The sequence below is a fragment of the Microcaecilia unicolor genome, chromosome 5, assembly GCF_901765095.1.
Source record: "Microcaecilia unicolor chromosome 5, aMicUni1.1, whole genome shotgun sequence".
Classification (NCBI taxonomy): Eukaryota; Metazoa; Chordata; class Amphibia; order Gymnophiona; family Siphonopidae; genus Microcaecilia; species Microcaecilia unicolor.
Window position 1 is genome coordinate 307,341,761 of NC_044035.1, and position 6,000 is coordinate 307,347,760.

The following is a 6,000-nucleotide window of genomic DNA, read 5'->3' on the forward strand; positions in this document are numbered from 1 at the left end:
GAGCCCTCCAAAACCCACCAGAAACCCATTGAACCTACATCTAGATGCCCCCCTTCATCCCTAAGGGCTATAGTAGTGGTGTACAGTTGTGGGGAGTGGGGTTGGGAGGCTCAGCATACAAGGTAATGGAGCTATGCACCTGGGAGCTTTTTCTGAAGTCCACTGCAGTGCCCCCTAGGGTGCCCGGTTGGTGTCCTGGCATGTCAGGGGGACCAGTGCACTACGAATGTTGGCACCTTCCACGACCAAATGGCTTGGATTTGGTCGTTTCTGAGATGGGCATCCAGGCATCCCCGACCATATTATCGAAACAATAGATGGACGCCCATCTTGTTTCGATAATACGGGTTTCCCTGCCCCTTCGTGGGGACGTTCTGCAAGAACATCCTCAGGAAAACTAGGCACCCCGTTCGATTATGCCCCTCCACATATACTTACTTTAAAACTAATATCAAATCTGATCATATTATGATCACTGTTATCAAGCGGCCCCAGCGCCTCTACCTCCCAGATCATGCGCTCCACTAAGGACTAGGTCTAGAATTTTTCCTTCTCTCGTCGGCTCCTGTACCAGCTGCTCCATAAAGCTGTCCTTGAATTCATCAAGGAATTTTACCTCCCTAGCGTGCCCCGATGTTACATTTACCCAGTCAATATCGGGGTAATTGAAATCACCCATTATTGTTGTGTTGCCCAGTGTAATGGAATAGAATTTTAAAGTTTGTTTTTCAACCCTGTCTGGACCGACCAGTGCACTTGGGGTCTGTATTGCTGATTAGAAGTAATTCTGTTTGAAAATGATTGTTTAAGTGTTATCTTAAGGGATTGCTTTTCAACCCTGCTTTTGTCCGATAATACACTCTGAAATCTTGTCTTTGAACGAAAGTAACTTTTCTTGTAAATTTTTTTTTTGTTACATTTGTACCCCGCGCTTTCCCACTCATGGCAGGCTCAATGCGGCTTACATGGGGCAATGGAGGGTTAAGTGACTTGCCCAGAGTCACAAGGAGCTGCCTGTGCCTGAAGTGGGAATTGAACTCAGTTCCTCAGTTCCCCAGGACCAATGTCCACCACCCTAACCACTAGGCCACTCCTGTCCTATATAAGATAAGACACAGCTCTAACCAATTTTGTATGCAAAGGGGAGGATGGCACTTGTTTCACAGGCCCAGCTTGGCCACCTGGACTTGGGAAAGCATGTGACCACGTTCCCATAGATCTAAGCATTCTGTAATTTTCCAATGAAGCTGTCTATAATATTCCTTAGCTCTGAACATGAGCTCAGCCTAATGAAAAGGGAGGGCTTGTCACAGTGGGTTGGGGGTTCATCTGTGAGTAAAGTACGGACTGCGCAGAAGGTTTGGTCCTGGTCCAAAAGCTCCTGGCTTACGATGTACCGGGCCCCCCCAGCTGTTGATAATAGCCTGGATGATGGAGACCAGTGATGATAGTATGTATAGTGTAATTATTATTTATATAGCTAATCATTGTGTTTGCTTCTTTTCTTGGTCTAAGAGATGCAGAGATCAGTGATGTAACCATTGTTTTCATATAGCTAATCACTGTATATGTGCTAACCATTATATATATATATATATATATATATATATATATATATATATATATATATATATATAAACCAATTGTAGAATTTAGCTTCCCTAATAAAGGTTTCATTTACTTATTACGAATCCAAAAGAATCCACGGTAATCATTGAGCAGTCTGTGTTAGTGAGACAGGCTGTAAATTTATAGCAGTACACCCAGTTTGTTTGCGTCCCTAATTTCCTTTAACATTTCTGTATCCATCTGTTCATCCTTGTCAGGCGGACGGTAGTACACTCCTATCACTATCCTTTTCCCCTTTACACATGGAACTAGATCCTGCAGTGCCTGCTAGATTCTATCTGTTAATGCTGTGGTACAAAGATTTTAAAGACTATGGAGATTATTTGATAAAATTTGCTTTATATATTTTTATTTTGCCTATCACTAACCTACAATTCCTCCTTTAAACCCCAATCTTTAAGTTCCCAAAGTACAAAGCAAAATAGTGTTCACTTACCAGAGAAATGTCCTCTTCTCTCGGAACTTCTCAGAAAGTGATTAGTAGATAGGGGTACCACTTGCCGAACATCAGGCTAACTGTATATCTTATTATTTTATTTATTTTTTTATTTATTGGAGAAAGAGATGACAGACATGGGAGGAGGAAAGAAGGAGAGATGCCACACATGGGGTGGAAAAAAACAGACTTGTGAAAAGGAGAGAAAGGGAAGAAACCAGACATGGGGAAGGGGAGAGAAGGGGATTACCCAGACCCATGGAGGAGAGGGACAGAAGAAGAAATGCCAGACCTGCAGTGGGGGGAGTGTAAGAATAAAGGATGGAGATGCTAGACCAGGTGGGAAGAGAGAACAAAGGGGGAAGAGGTGCTGAACTCCAGGCAGGGTGAGTAGAGAGAGAGAGAGAAGACCAAGGAAGAGAGAGGGAGATATGTCAAACTGGGAGAGGGTGAGACAGGGGAAAGAGAAGGAGAGATGCTGGCCCCATGTTGGGGGGTGTGGGAGAAGGGGAAGAGAGAGGGAATAAACTACACAAGAGCTGGGACAGGGACATAGAGGAAGGATGTTAGGCATGGAGGGAGCATAGGGACAAGAATACAGAGGGACAATACTAGAAAGAGAGGGCAGATGGTGAACATTGGGGGAGGACAGAGACAGGGACATAGAGGGGAGATGCTGGACAGGACACATTAGGGATATAGAGGGAAGATGGTTGGTGGACACAGAGAGACATGAAATATGAAATGGACAGGAAACCCTGACAAGAGAAAAGCAGAAAAGAGACAGTAGGACCAAGCAAATGGAAAAATAAAATTCTCAAACAGAGGTTAAAAAAAAAGTTTGTTCTGAATTTAGTGATTGGAATGTGTCAATTTTGGCAAAATGTGCTTCTCAGATATCTTACATTTCAGTTTCTATTTCTGTAGAATCGCTGTATATGCAGCACCTGACTTTTTGAGGTTTCCAGTTCAGTCTTTTTATCTTCATATCTCTATTACTGATCTGTGGTCCATTTCATTTGTTGAGGATCTGTCTATGTTTTGTGCATGTGAACAAGGTGTGGTATTCTGCTAGTTCTTATTTTCTGTGTAGGAATCTGTAGTAGTCTGTATTTTCAGTAGGACGTATATTGATATTCTAGGAGTGCTGCTTGTTTATAGGTATGCTTGTTAATATTTCAGTCCTGTACATTCTCTCTTTCAAGTCCCTGCAGCCCACAAGGAGCAAGCTGTGAAATGGTATAGGGCCACTGCAAATGTGATGGTTGATGGCAGACCCTGAATGGAGTGAGGTTGTCAGAGCCAACCCCTCACCATTCCAAGGCAATTGAGGGTTAAGTGGCTTGCCTAAGGCCAGAAGGGGCTATCGTGGGATTATGAATTTAGGCCCTCTGATTCCCAGTATTCTACTCTAACCATTAGGCTATTCCTCTGCCCTGGACATTAGTTCTGCTTTATTATGACAGGTTTTCTACAATATATAAGTCCAGAATGTGTTTGGTTGTTTTTTGTTTTTTTTTACAGAATTTGGAACTGAGGTTTCTGTTACTTAAAATTTGTGAAATAATCATAGAACATATACATGTGGCAGTTTTTTCTTTTGAGGTGCCATACTTACTGTGGTTAGTTGGTTGTAGAGGGGCGGGAGAAAGGTAGAACAGTAGGTGAAGCAAGGGACTTGGGGCATGGCATGAGGGCGGAACAAGGGAGGGGCATGGAGCGGGGCAGGTGTCAGGTTTTTCTTGGGCAAAACGTTGACAACTCTAGTGTTGGTCAAGGCCACCACCTTGATCAACACTAGAGATAAAGAGATAGAAGGTGAGAGAGAAACATTCATGCCAGTGAGAGGAAAATGGAGATAGACTAGCATAGCACCCACCCCGCGTGAGAAAGTGATTAAGCAGAGTACTGAAGGCCTAACAGAATGAGAAGAAAAACAAAGAAAATATTGCTGGAGGAAACACTGCAGAAGAAGAGGAAGTGTCCAATGTCCAGAACGCAGATCAACATTGGAGAGAGGAGAATTGTAAAGAAGTTTAAACTTCAAGCACAAGAGTTCCTGAATTCTCTTTAATGTTTGTCTCCCAGTAGGAGCCAACTTTCCAAAATTATTGGGGGTGGTAAGCCCTGTGGAGATAACCCTTCCTTGGACACAGACAAGGAATTTTCTCAATATTGGGGGTGCTCAAGCACCCGCAGCACCCACAGAGTCGGCTCCTATGTCTCCCACATCTGTGAACTAACAGATTAATAGATTTTTTTAGTCAACCAGTAATTTATATTTTGAACCAGAGCCATGGTGGTTATGGTTTGTTTCTGGAGGTGAGTGGTGTGCTAGAAGAGTTGAGGTAGTGAACTTTCACCTCCTAGCTAAGGCCATGAAGAAAAAGTCCTTCTCCCTGAACTGTAGGGTCTACTTAAACTCTGCAAGCCTTCAGTGCTGTCTCAGAGCCCAGAGGAGCCCACCCTAAACACATTTCTGATCCTCTTTTCACATAGCAGTGCCACAGAAGGAAGCGGACTGCAACACTGGAACTTGCAATGTTGTAAACTGTAGTTTTTATAAGCATAGTCTTATTTTATTGACAAAAACACCTTGTGCTTCATGACAAAAATAAAAATTTATGCATGTAACCAACAAATATACTATAAACTTTTGAGGGTTCTTTTTGTAAGAACGCAGGGTACATAACACATCGACCAGTCCTCAAACTTCTAGATCATTCTCCATCCTGTCTACTGCCTCAGAAGAACACACTCTGTTGCACATCTTTGTGATATCTGTAAGAAGCGAACTTTTCCTACTAACCCCTAAAATCACCCTGCTATTTTCACAGCAAACTTCATCTCTGTGCTAGGTAACCAGTGAACGAGCTTGGGACACACTCCTATCTTGTAGGTTATTCATGAGTTTTATGGCTTGGAATCTGTCAAACGTTTTCGTGAAATCCAACTACTGTATACCAAATCCAGCACATGCCCTGACCTAATGCTCTGGTCCCTTAAGCAAAGAAATCAATCAGGTTTATTTGATACCATGTGCCACTGCTAAAATCACACTGCCCTGGAACTCATTGGTTTCTTCACTATTTAGGCACATTTCCATTTATTTTTCTCACAACTGAGGTCAGGCTAACTGGCCTTTAGTTTAGTTACCTGTCACTTTCTTCTTCCTTAATACCACTTTTGTGAAGTGAGAACACTTCCATCCTTGTTCAGCCCTATAGAACCACTCCTGTCTTAAGAAGTTTTAGACGAGTGTCATCAGATCGTGTCCATCATGCTCATTTAGCTCACAGAGCGACACAGTCTCATAACTCAAACTACGTACATTACACACCTCATGCACCCCTCACCATATGAGCCAACTACTCAAAATGATTGAGGGTGCTGAACCCAATGGAAATTACCCCTACCTGGACATGATCAAGGAGTTTGTTCTATATTGGGGGTGCTCAAGCACCAAGGGAGCACCCACAGAGCTGGCTCTTATTCCGCTCACTACATCACACCTACACCCTCAACATAAGCCTCTTCCCAGCCCCCTCCCCCAACAACCAAAAATATAGTACATCTTCCTTCTAACCATACCTCCTCCTTCCAACCACATGATTGAAAAGTCCTCTGTTTGAACAGAAGAGTTCTGTATCCACAGAGCCCTGTGTCATTCAGATATTCTGTTTGAACTACACATGACCCTGTAGTTGGAAAAGCTGATATTTCAACCATGCAGGGCTCCATAGATACATAGTCCCACAGTTCAAATGCAGGATGTTGGAGACACCTATAGGTAACTTGACAGCACCCTAATGTTTTATGCAGTTGTAACACTAAATATCTAGGCATTATTTTTTTTATATATACCAACTTTGGCAGAATTGATGTCGTGTGGAACTGTGTATGAAGTCAAAACTGGCAGAGAAGAAACCAAGTTG